Below are 12,463 nucleotides of genomic sequence, written 5' to 3' on the forward strand. Positions count from 1 at the left end.
TTCCTGTTCCTGTTTGAGGCTTTGCATTTCCTGTGTTATGTATTTCGACCTGTGTCCCTTTGGCATCTGTGGGTTAATCCTATTATGTCCTTAGAGTTTGGATGGGGTGTGTAGATTTTAGGTGTCTTCGTCTTCTTAATCTTCTAGCTGGGGGCCTCCAACCTTCCTGAATGGATTATTTACACCTGCATTTCTACAGAGCTGGCTTCTGCTTCGGGGAGGGAGACTTGGGGCTGTTAAGAAAAAACTGGGCATGCTTTTCTGCCTCTTGAAGATCCTTTGAGGAAATATATTTTTCTGCCCTTTTCATATTTCCTTCTCTGGGGGAGGGGCTGACTTCCCACAACGGTACTAATGCTGGGAAAGGTAGAAGGGAAGGGAAGAACCAGCAGGAAGGTGCAGAGACTCAATTACAATGGCGATGAGTACACAGTTGGAAGACCTGATCATCATCATGGAGAAAAATCTGTGCTGTCATCAGCAGTCGAATATAACCTGATGGTGCATAATCAATTAACTCCATATAATCTTTTGAAAACAGAAAGGCATATGGTATAGAAATTAAAATAATAATAATAATAATAATAATAATAATAATAATAATGATAATAATATGCAAATATCAAGATTTAGGAACTTCGGAAGCTATAAGAAAAAGCAAGCCTTCTTCGAAGGCTGGAATTATTCTAACATTCATACAATATTGCACCCTTACATGTAAGACCAGAATGCAAGATCACAAATTTAATTTAATTCTGAATAGGAAACAGGAACTGCGTATATGCTTACATGTTAATATCCATGTTTTAAAACAGTGGCCCTCAACGTATTGGGCATCAGGGGCCGGTTCTGTGGAGAGAGGTTTTTCCGTGGACCGGAGGGGACGTGGTTTCGTGTGCTGCCTGCATCCCGCGGATGGGGCTTTGCTTGTTTGCACACACCGGTTTCTGGCATGCCACAGCCGAGTGCCGGTCCATGGACCGAGAGGCTGAGGACCCCTGTTTCAAAATACTTACCATGCTGTTTTCGTTTGCTTTTCTGAATTTTACCAGAGCAGCCACGAATAGAACCCACAGTGTGATTTCGGTTACTAACTTTGATCCAAGAAAATGCTGTACTGCATTCTACCAGCTATTTATCTAAAGTAAACGGCTGGCTGAGACTCGTGCATGAGAACACAAAGAAGGCCAAATAAAGCACATTGCTAAAACTCTTCCTGACTTGTTTTCCAGGCTTTTCAACAATAATCTCAAATGAAAAAAAAAACATATCTACAAGCAAGGTTAAATACAAATGACAGAGACAAAAAAAAATCAATTTTTCAATGGAAATTAGTTTCTGCCTCATTATTTTCTGACTTTCTCATAAATTGAAAATATAATTCAGCAGTTCTCAAATTGCAGAAAATGACAAGCCAATGAGTCACAACTGCTTTTTGGGTGGGTCAGCAAGCTGCCATAAATTGAATCTGGGCATATTTCATCACTTTACAGTAAGAGCTGAATCCCAAGCCCACAATTTATCAAAAATTGAAAGGAAGCCCCTCCCTCACACCAAAAAACAAGAACGCACCAGATTAAAACCACATTCTAAAATCATCTTTTTTGTACGGTTCCTCGTCTGGTGTCACTTTAGCAACCAAGTGCAAAATATGCAGAATAACTTTTCTTATAAAACCGATCAAAAAGAAATGATCTAGGAGCAGCAGCCCCCAACCTTTTGGGCACCGGGGACCAGTTTTATGGAGAAAGGCTTTTCCACTGACTGGAGGGGGCATGGCTTCACATCCTGCCTGCAACCCACAGATGGGTCTTCGCTTGCTTATGTTGGGGACCCCTGATCTAGAAGCTCATTCTTGTAAATACAAGATACCACAAATCGTCACCTTCAGACTTAATATTGTTGGAAGACGAGTCTTCATTGTGGTTCAGTCCAAGAGGGGAATAAACATGGCAACTGCTTTAGGAAGAAGGTTGCAGTTTTTTGAAGAGGAGAGCCAGACAGGAAGATGGCACTGGCGGGAAAAAAGAGAAGGAGAAGGGCTGAGCACATGTAGGGAGTGGGTTTTTATACCCACTGAAGCCTTTTGTTTGGAGCTGTTTCCTGTTCCTGTTTTGAGTCTTTGTATTTCCTGTGTCATGTATTTTGACCTGTGTCCCTTTGGCGTCTGTGAGCCAATCCCACCATGCCCTGTCTTAGAGTTTGGGTAGATTTTAGGTGTCTTTGTCTTCTTAATCTCCCAGCTGGGGGCCTGCAACCTTCTTGGATTTACATCTGCATTTGTACAGAGCTGGTTTCTGCTGGGGGGAGGGAGACCTGGGGCTATTAAGAACACTGGGCATGCTTTCCTGCCTCTTCAAGATCCTTTGAGGAAATATATTGTTCTGCCCTTACAATATTTCCCTCTCTGGGGAGCTGACTTCCCACAATACAACATAGTCCACTTCAACCAATGAAAGATGCTTTACCTTAACAATTTCATAAATGATTTGCCATCATCTTCTTCAGTGTGAGGGTGATTGGCCCGAAATCACCCACCTGCATTCTGTGCCTAAGGTAGGACTAGAAGTCAGATTTCCTACATCAGGGCTTTTCAACCAGTGGTACGGGTACCACCTGTGGTACACTGGCACCTGGCAGGTGGTACGTGACCATCCTAGAAAAGTGGTAGCGGGGGGGGGGGGAATGAGCTGAACCGGTAGCAGCACCACACAAGCCTGAGCGAGAGACAGCTGGAGCTTCAGGGCTGTCAGGGCTCAGCGGAAGCGCCAGGATCCAGCTGGAGCTCGGCGCTGATCCCAGCGCTTCTGCTGAGCCCAGAGGAAGCACCGATCAGCTGGAATGTTGCAGCATCTCCAGGTGATTTACATTCAGAGGCTTGGCAACTGATTCATATTTATGACGGTCAGAGTGTCCCAGGGTCATGTGAAGTAACCAAAACCTGCTGCAACCACCCAGCAGAGGGGGGGAATAAAAACCAAACACCCCCCACCCCACCCCCGCTGCCAATCCTCAAGAGAAATGCTCACAAAAATGAAAACCTCGGAGAGGAGGAAGAGCGCCGCCAGGCGGGCAGGCAGGTGTCTTCCTCGGCTGTGGCTTGGGGGGCACTTTTTTCAGTGCCATTGTAACTTCAAACGGTCAAGGACTACCTGTAGTTCATCACTTTTTTTTTTTTTTGGGTCATCAAGTTTTTGACACCTTGCTAGGCGACTGGTGGTACTCGGATGCTGCCATATCCTAAAAGTGGTACAATGGGTGAAAAGGTTGAAAAGCCCTGTCCTACACTATCCAGGATGAGAGTAAACTGGGTCTCTTTGATACTACCCAGCAGAAGATGCCACTGAAGTCGGCTGGTTTCTGGGGTTTGGCTAAATTAAAGCAACCTCAGCTGAACTCAAGTAAGGGAAAGTACTTGCTCATTAGTTTACTTCCAAATTTTGGAACTTATTGACCCTCTTACGCTTACTAAATTATTACAATTCTTTTGTCTTCCTCACATCGTCCAAAAGGCCAACGGAGAAGCTGAGATAGTTGACCATCGCAGCAATATTTAAGAAGCTATCTGTTGTTGCTTTTTAACCGGTAAGACAGACTCTTTCTGATTTCTTTTGCAACTCCTCTCTTTGTATGTCCACATTCCAAGCAACTTGTGGGTTTCACCCACAAATCATACGAACAAGCAGACAAGAAAATGCTTTCCTGCAGCATAGGCAGGCAACCAAACACCTCTTAAAGAGACATCTTGAGCTAGCAAAGGTCGCATCCAAACAAGTAGCAGACGCACGCAGACGAGAGCTAGAATTGCAGAAGGGGGATTACATGTGGCTTTCTACAAAATTTCTAACTTCCACAAGACCTTCCAAGAAACAAGACTCTAAATGTATATGGGCTCTTTCCCAGTGACTAAGCAAATAAACCCAGTAGCGTTTCGTTTGCAGTTGAACAGAAGCTTCATTCTGTATTCCATCGTCATGTATTGCCCTGTTCACCGCCCTGAGTCCTTCGGGAGAAGGGCGGTATACAAATAAAATTAATAATAATAATTTGCTTATAAAAGAGGCACACACACACACACACACACACACACACCCTTGCAGAGTTCGCAGGTGCCCGCCCCAGCTCCCAAACTGGTAAACAGAGAAAAAGAATACAAGGTGAAAGGGATGGTAGGCTTTAGACATAGAGAGCCATAGTCTGAGTAGTTGATGCAACTAGTTGATGCTACATTTTCATCCCAACTGTCGCCATAAGTCAAGGACTACTACCTATATGGAAGTCGAGACTATTTATTAAGTACATTTACATGGCTGCCCATCTCACATGCAGAACTCCGAGCTGCGTACGCAGTTTAAAAAAATGCCAAAAAAACAATACGACAAAATAATCAAAAACATAACCAACCCTAATTAAAACAAAACAAAACATAATCCACAGGAAGGTGCACTCAGGTTTCCCTTCCGTACCCACATTCCCAGACCCCCCAGGGCCGATGGCAAAGCCCTCCCCTGACCCTTCTGGAAATCCAGCAAGGTTGGGGGCCAATCTGACCTCAAAGGGAATGGTTTTTCAAAGAGTGGCTGCTGTGACAAGACAAAGTTCTCCTCCTGGTCGTTATGGGCGGCCTTCCTTTGTGGGCAAGACCTAAAAAAATGCCCTTCCTGACAGACCTAACAGGGTGGGCAGACGTTGACTGGGCAGAGGCAGTCCCCTCAAATAAACTTTTTAAAATAACCTACATTTTTTACAGCCCGACTGATCCGCTAGTCCTGATGCTAGAGGAAATTCAAAGTGCAGCTGAAACAATACCAACCAATATCCACTCATGAGAAATTTAAGCCTTGAGAAATACCTTCCATTTGCTGTAGGACTGCAATATCTAAAATTATAAAAGATAGTCATCGAGGAATGTTAGCGCAAGAGAATTACCCCCAAGTTAATGCTGCAGAAAACATACAGTGCAGCATACGAGCAAAGACCCCGAAAGTTATTGCTGTTAAGCTATGGTAATAACTTTCAGGGCCCTTGCGCAATTGTATCCTGGTTTATACAATATAATCTATCAGTGTTTACATGCCAGCAAGCAGGAGAAACGAAAACAGAATACCTACTTTTAAAAGATTTTCTGGCTCTCAGCAGGAGGTCAGTCCCAATAAACAGATGGTTCTTCAAATCTGTAATAAAAATTGGAAATAATCAGGAATTTCCTTTGACACGGTTCAGTATAGAGGTGGACTTTGTTTAGCAACCACAGTTGGGACCTTTGCTTCTTACCATCTTACTTCAATTTTCCTTGGCTTTACAGGCCTGCAAAGGCCATAAATATGAAGAAGGGTTGCAAAGCTACTTTTCATCACTGTCATAACTGTGAACAATCACTAAATGAAATAGTCACTAAACGAGGGCTACCTGTACACACAGTAAAGTCCAAACCTACGAAGAAGAATGGTACTTTAAAAGTTTCGAAATAAGTAATTTACAAGTACTGAACATAGAAGGTACAATATTCAGAGACTGGACAGCCATTTGTCTGAAATGGTATAGGGCCGTGGTGGCGAACCTATGGCACGTGTGCCACAGGTGGCAAGCAGAGCCCTCTCTGTGGGCACGCGTGCGCCGTCGCCCCAGTCCTAGGCCTTCAGCTGGGTTTTATAAAAACTTTTCCCTTTAGGCCTCCGCTGCCGTGTGCAAAAAAAAAAAAGGTAAGAAATTAATCAACCAATTTCAACTTCTCGCAGTAAAAAAAAGATCTCGCAAAGTTGGAATTGATTGAACTTTAGTCCCACCCAATCTGCTGTTACCACTGCAGCCACACCCACCCAATGGGCCACACCCATGCATTTGACCACACCCACCCAATGGCTACGCCCAGCCGGCACCTGACAATACATAAGTGGGTTTTGGGTGGCAGTTTGAGCACTTGGTCTCTAAAAGGTTCGCCATCACTAGTATAGGGTTTCCTTCCTGAGCAGCGGGTTGGACTAGAAGACCTCCTTCGAACTTTATTATTATTATTATTATTATTATTATTATTATTATTATTATTATTATTATTATTATTAATAATAATAATAATAATAATAATAATAATAATGTTTTGTATAAAAATGAAAGTAAAGCAATCTGGCACTTTAAATGTATTTTTTGCACCTTCTTGGAGTTAACATACTACACTACATCAACAGCATTCAACAAACATTCTTATTGGTGCAAGAGCACTCAGTACCGGTATATTTTTTTGTCAAAGGTTATCTCTCTCGAGACTATTTGTTCCCAATTCTATACTAGATATTTGAACTCAGGATTTCTCCCACCAAATGCTTTAAGGAAAAATATGGTTTAAAAAGAAATCAAGACCTTATACCTAATGGCACTGACTGTGATTTTTCTACCTTTTCAACACCAGTTTATTATCAGGTTAACATGCAAATCTAAATTACCTTTTTACAGCCTAACACCATAAGCATAACTGTGTGAGAACCACAATCCCCAAAGCAGTAAGCCTAGCCATGGGAAAAAAAAATTGATTTCATTTACAACTTAATTTAAAGCTCAGTATAATTAAACTCATCTTCCTCATCCACATGTTAAATGTATTTTCTCTACTACATTTAAAGTTTTAATTAACAATTTCTGGAAGTTCCAAACGGCCACACCCAAGAGTTTTGAAGGGGCTTCAAACTGTAGATCCCCAGGCTTGACTTTCTTCGTATTAAAGTTTCCTATCGAGTCATGGAATGTGTCTAAGCCCTAAAAAGAATTCAGACTAAGTTAAAAGAACTTTGAACTAAAGCAGGGGTGTCAAACTCAATTTCATTGAGGGCCGCATCAGCATTGTGGTTGCCCTCAGGGGGGCGGGTGGGTGTGGCCAGGGTGGGCGTGGCCTACTGGGTGGGCGTGGCTAGAGTGCGTATGGCCTACTGGGTGGGCGTGGCCAGCTCTACATCGTTCGCATCAAGGGTGCCTATGGGGGCCTGGGCAGGAGTGGGACAGATCTGGGGGTCTCTGGCAGAAGGAGGGTCTCTGGGCCAGGGCCAAGGCTGTGGGGGCCGTTCCCTCACTGTTTCCAGGATGGCTTCGCGGGACGCATGAAACCACTTTGCGGGTCGGATCCGGGCCCCGGGCCTTGTGTTTGACATGTCTGAACTAAAGCATCAAATCATGAGAAATGACCACACATTCCTTAGGCACCCGGCAACTACGCTCTTTCCTTCCAATCAGCCCACTGTTCTCTACCACTCTTTCGTATTTCTTATTTTCAAAGCAAAATATTTGGAGATTAGCCCTCCCATTATGCCAGACTATCAATCCTTAAAATGACTCTTTCCATATTGACCTAAGCTATATTATTGAATGCCTAGAAATATCTACCAAACCAAGTTTATTAGGTTTCTTACTATCCCTGATGGTTAAGTTTCCATACTTCCGATACTGAAAATTCTTGAACGGATCTTGGGTGTAACTAAGAGAGTGAACATATAAAGCTATCGGGTTTACCTACTCCACTTCCCCTCCAACTAAAATGTATTAATAACTTACCAAGCCATCTTAGATAGTAGTTTTTAGATCCAAAATCCAGTTCATGTTACGAAAGTGCTGCCACCGTTCACATAATCAATAGCAACTTTTTCCACATTTAATCAAATCTACAAATTAATCAAACGTGGTATGTATTTCACTCACTTATTTCCCAACTTGACCTACAGTATGCTACTATTAGCTCTCAAATCACACACTGAGCAATCCTTAGCATGCATGATGTGCCAAATGCAAAAAAAAGGCAATATTCAAGTACCCATAGAGGAAACCTTGGGAGTTTCCGATGACAGGATGGCTAGACAGCTAGACACCTTAGATAGCAGAACAGAAGAAATTTGGGCATGACTAAGATTTTACAGTTCTGTCGGTTCAATCTAAGGAAATGATTAGGCCCCATCTTTAGATATTAAGACTTGGTAGCACAAGAGCCGGATGGCAAACAACGAAAGCAGCCAGCCTTGTGCTTTTTGTACAGAAATGACAATGAAGGGCTTGTATGCAAAAGAGATGGAATTTGCATCACAAGGGCAAAACTCTTATTTCCCCTATTTCAATAATGTGGACTAGGTGCTTGGTCAGTTCAGCCGATCAGCTCTGGTTAACTAATGTTCCCCACAAAGATGCTCAGCTGCATCTAGCCCTGGGCTTTTCAACCAGTGGTACGGATATCACCTGTGGTACATTGGCACCTGGCAGGTGGTACGCGACCATCCTAGAAAAGTAGCAGGGGAGGGGAATGAGCTGAACCGGTAGCAGCACCGCACAAGCCTGAGCGAGAGACGGCTGGAGCTGCAGGGCTATCAGGGCTCAGCGGAAGCACCAGGATCGGTGCCAGGATGCAGCTGGAGCTCGGTGCTGATCCTGGCGCTTCTGAGCCCAGAAGAATCGCCGATCAGCTGGAATGTTGCAGCATCTCCAGGTCTTGTGATTTACATTCAGATGCTTGGCAACTGATTCATATTTATTTTTTTATTTTAATTCCATTTATATCCCGCCCTTCTCCGAAGACTCAGGGCGGCTTACAAGCTTAGCAGTAGCCTTCATTCTATGTATATGCCTGCTTAGATGGGCTTTCACACACACACCAAGCGGCATTATTACAAAGTCAGCTTAATTGCCCCCAACAATCTGGGTCCTCATTTTACCTACCTCGGAAGGATGGAAGGCTGAGTCAACCTTGAGCCTGGTGGGATGTGAACCTGCACTAATTGCAGGCAGCTGGTGTTACTTAAGGAGGCATTAGCCCACTTCTCCACCAAGGTTCTCTATGACGGTCAGTGTGTCCCAGAGTCATGTGAAGTGACCAAAACCTGCTGCAACCACCCAACAGAGGGGTGGGAATGAAAACCAAACACCCCCACCCCACCCCCGCTGCCAATCCTCAACAGAAATGCTCACAACAATGAAAACCTCAGACAGGAGGAAGAGTGCCGCCAGGCAGGCAGGCAGGCAGGTGTCTTGCTCGGCTGTGGCTTGGGGGGGCACTTTTTTCAGTGCCATTGTAACTTCAAACAGTCACTTAAGCGAACTGTTGTAAGTCAAGGACTACCTGTACTTCATCACTTTTTTCCCTTTTGGGGGGGGGGGGGGTCATCAAGTTTTTGACACCTTGCTAGGTGACTGGTGGTACTGAAATGTTGCCATATCCTAAAAGTGGTACAATGGGTGAAAAGATTGAAAAGCCCTGATCTAGAGAAGTACAGACTCCTCCGTACAAGGAGTGATCTAGCCTCATTAAAAGAAACTACAGGTAGTCCTCGACTTACAACAGTTCATTTAGTGACCGGTCAAAGTTACAACAGCACTGAAAAAAGTGGTTTATGACCATTTTTTACACTTACAACCGTTGCTGCATCCCCATGGTCACATGATCAAAATTCGGATGTTTGGCAACCGGCTCATATTTATGACGGTTCCAGTGTCCCGGAGGTCCTGTGAACCCGTTTTGCGAACATCTGACAAGCAAAGCCCGTGGGGAAGCCAGATTCATTTAACAACTCTGTTAGTAACTTAACAACTGCAGTGATTCACTGAACCAACTGTGGCACAAAGCTTGTAAAATGGGGCAAAATTCACTTCACAAATGTTTCACTTACCAACAAAAATGCTGGGCTCAATTGTACAGTGTGAGAGTGTGTGTGTGTGTGTGTGTGTGTGTGTGTGTGTCCCTCTCCCTCTCTCTCACCAGAAGTTTGGACAAATAAAAATGGATCTTAAATTATAAGGACAACTTCCTGCAACAGAACAGACTGTTTTAGAAGGTAGCTCATCTTTTACTGAAAATGTTTGAACCAAGAGTGGATGGTCTTCTCCTGGGGATGCAATAGAAGTGGATCACTGCACTAGCAACAGCCTAGAGCAGGGGTGTCCAATCTTGGCAACTTTAAGCCACTGCTGACTGAGGAATTCTGGGAATTGAAGTCCACAGGTCTGGCCAAGGTTGGATGCCCCTGGGCTACAAGATTTCCAAAGTTCCTTACTATAATTGAATTCTACAATTCTAGGATGCTTCATCCTGCTCCTGTTGATAGATAGATGGATGGATGGATGGATGGATAGATAGATAGATAGAGCGAGGTTTGTCATTTTTTCCTGTGGGTACAATGGCACACACTAAAAATGAAATTTAGTTGCTTGCTTTCAAAGTGTACACATAACACAAATTTAAACATGCTATACTATACAACATATGTATAGATCTACCTCCTTACATGTAAGTAACATATAAATATTAATCACCGTCCATCTTGAATACATTACAGGAGGAGGAAGCTTGAGAGTTCACAAGGTTAATATTGTACGGAACAAAACTGTGACTGAATCTGGATGTTCTGCTACGGATACCACGAAGCCCCCTCCGCCCAGAAGGTAACAAGGAAAACAAGTCGTGAAGAGGATGTGTAGTGTTGTGTAGTGTCTAGTAGATCTCTACTAGGCGGCTGACATGCTGAATAATGCCTGGCTACAAAAGCAGACAAGATGAAAGCCAAGAAGCCAAAGCTTAATCCAGGCAAAACACAGTTGTTAGGGAATGGTTTACCTGCCCAGATGATGTTAGTTAAATGTGATTTGCAGAACATTCCATGAACAAGCTGTTCTGTTCCCAGAATGGCTAATTTCAAGTAGTCTGTATCCAAGTCAAAACAAGCAAGCTTCAGGGAGTGTATTATTTCACTAAAATGTGGAGGAATTTCAGAAATATTTCTGAATTTGGGTGATTTTGGTTTGGTTTGGTTTGTGCAACTGCGATTGGAATTTTTCATGTGTTTTGCAACTGGAGTATTATTCTTCACATTCTCCTCTTTAGGCCAGTACAACAGGTGGGATCAATCATGTCCATAATGCTACTGCCTTAATCTTGGAGGACAGAGATCACAGTGGAGTTATAGAGCCAACCAAGAGGATTTAAGGAGCCCTTGACACAGAGGCAGCGTTTCTGACTCTTGCCTTTGGAGAAAGATTGACTGAAGTGTAAGCCATAAATTACTGAAAGGGACAGCTGGACTAGTAATTCTGCTGGACTGAGGGTGACCGGTACTACGTATTGGGATGCTATCTGCCCCTGAAGTGTCCTTCACAGATCCAAGCCCATTTATTTTAGGTTATTTTTTGATTTAGATCTAGAGTTTTCCCTTAGTGTAGTATGGTGACCAGTGGGATTCACTGGATAAAGAGAGAGAGAAAAATTTCTTGACACCCCCCCACCCCCACCCCTTCCTTGCACTTTTTATGTTAAAAGAGCATTCCACTCCTTCACCCCCAGCCTTCCCTCCAAATATTTGTAAGGATTATTCCAATTAATTTCTAGTCTGCTGGCCCTCGTAGCACTTCTACACACTCAATTTATATTCATTGATATAATTTAATTAAGGCACAGTCCAGCTTCCAAACCAAATCTGGACAGCTCACAGTATAATGAGTAAGAAAAATGCAAAACAAAACAAAACAAGATGGAATCGGGTCACCCAGTGCAAAAACCCATCTAACCAAGACACTCCCCATTCCACCTAAAGCTAGGCCTGGAAATTAAGTAGGACTTCCAAGGCTTTGAATTCTGTCTCAAAATAAGATCTGAAATTAAAATTGTCCCATCCTCCAAAGCATTAGGCAATATATGGCTAGAAGAGTTAGGCTAGACTGTGAGAAAGTAATGCTATGGTTTGCTGGTCAAGGCAAGTTAAGCAACTACGTAACTTGTTGAATTTTAGAATCATGTCCAGTCCTGAGACAACAATGGCCTCACCAGTTATAAATATATAGCACAGCCTTGAAAATGTTCTGGCCAGCAGCATACCAGGACAGGAGAAAAAAAAAGATGAGTATTCTTCCATACATTGCACATTACCTGACTCCCTAGAAGTCAAGTAAATCCTTTTCCTTTTTTGGGTAAGGAAAATTATCAGAATAATTCTTATGATGAAGTATTGGTCCTCATCAGGTTAAGATGTGTGACCTTCAAAAGAAAAGCAGAAAGAACGCTAGAGGCAACATCAAAGATATGGTTGTGAATGTTGAATGTAAAACTGTGCTTAAATTCACCCAAAAGTGATGAAGTATAAATGTACAGCAGCACATGCTAGCTTGCTTAACTGCATGCATTTGGGTTTTATTGCTTTTTATGTATTTTAACCTATTGTTATAGTTCTTGGGCATCTTGTTTAATCTCTTTTAATTTTTGTATTCTTGTCTTTTAACGTGTATTGCCCTGTTCACCGCCCTGAGTCCTTCGGGAGAAGGGCGGTATACAAATAAAATTATTATCATTATTATTATTATTATTATTATTATTATTATTATTATTATTATTATTATTATTATTAATAATAATAATTATTTTTTATTATTATTATTATTATTATTATTATTATTATTATTATTATTATTATTATTATTATTATTTGGATGTCTCTGGTTCCTGCTGAAA

The 12,463-nt window shown here is 42.6% G+C and overlaps 1 protein-coding gene across 2 annotated transcripts in view; it reads right to left on the bottom strand.

Annotated features, from left to right (window-relative positions):
• The window catches only part of PTK2 (protein tyrosine kinase 2), a 268,019-nt gene that overhangs the window by 239,336 nt on the left and 16,220 nt on the right, over positions 1-12,463 (bottom strand). For both annotated transcript variants that reach the window (XM_083360046.1, XM_083360047.1), the window contains one exon: positions 5,112-5,174. The gene's annotated coding sequence lies outside the window, so the exon portion shown is untranslated. The remainder of the gene's footprint in view (positions 1-5,111; positions 5,175-12,463) is intronic.

Source organism: Vipera ursinii (genome assembly GCF_947247035.1).
Source record: "Vipera ursinii genome assembly, chromosome: 3".
Classification (NCBI taxonomy): domain Eukaryota; kingdom Metazoa; phylum Chordata; class Lepidosauria; order Squamata; family Viperidae; genus Vipera; species Vipera ursinii.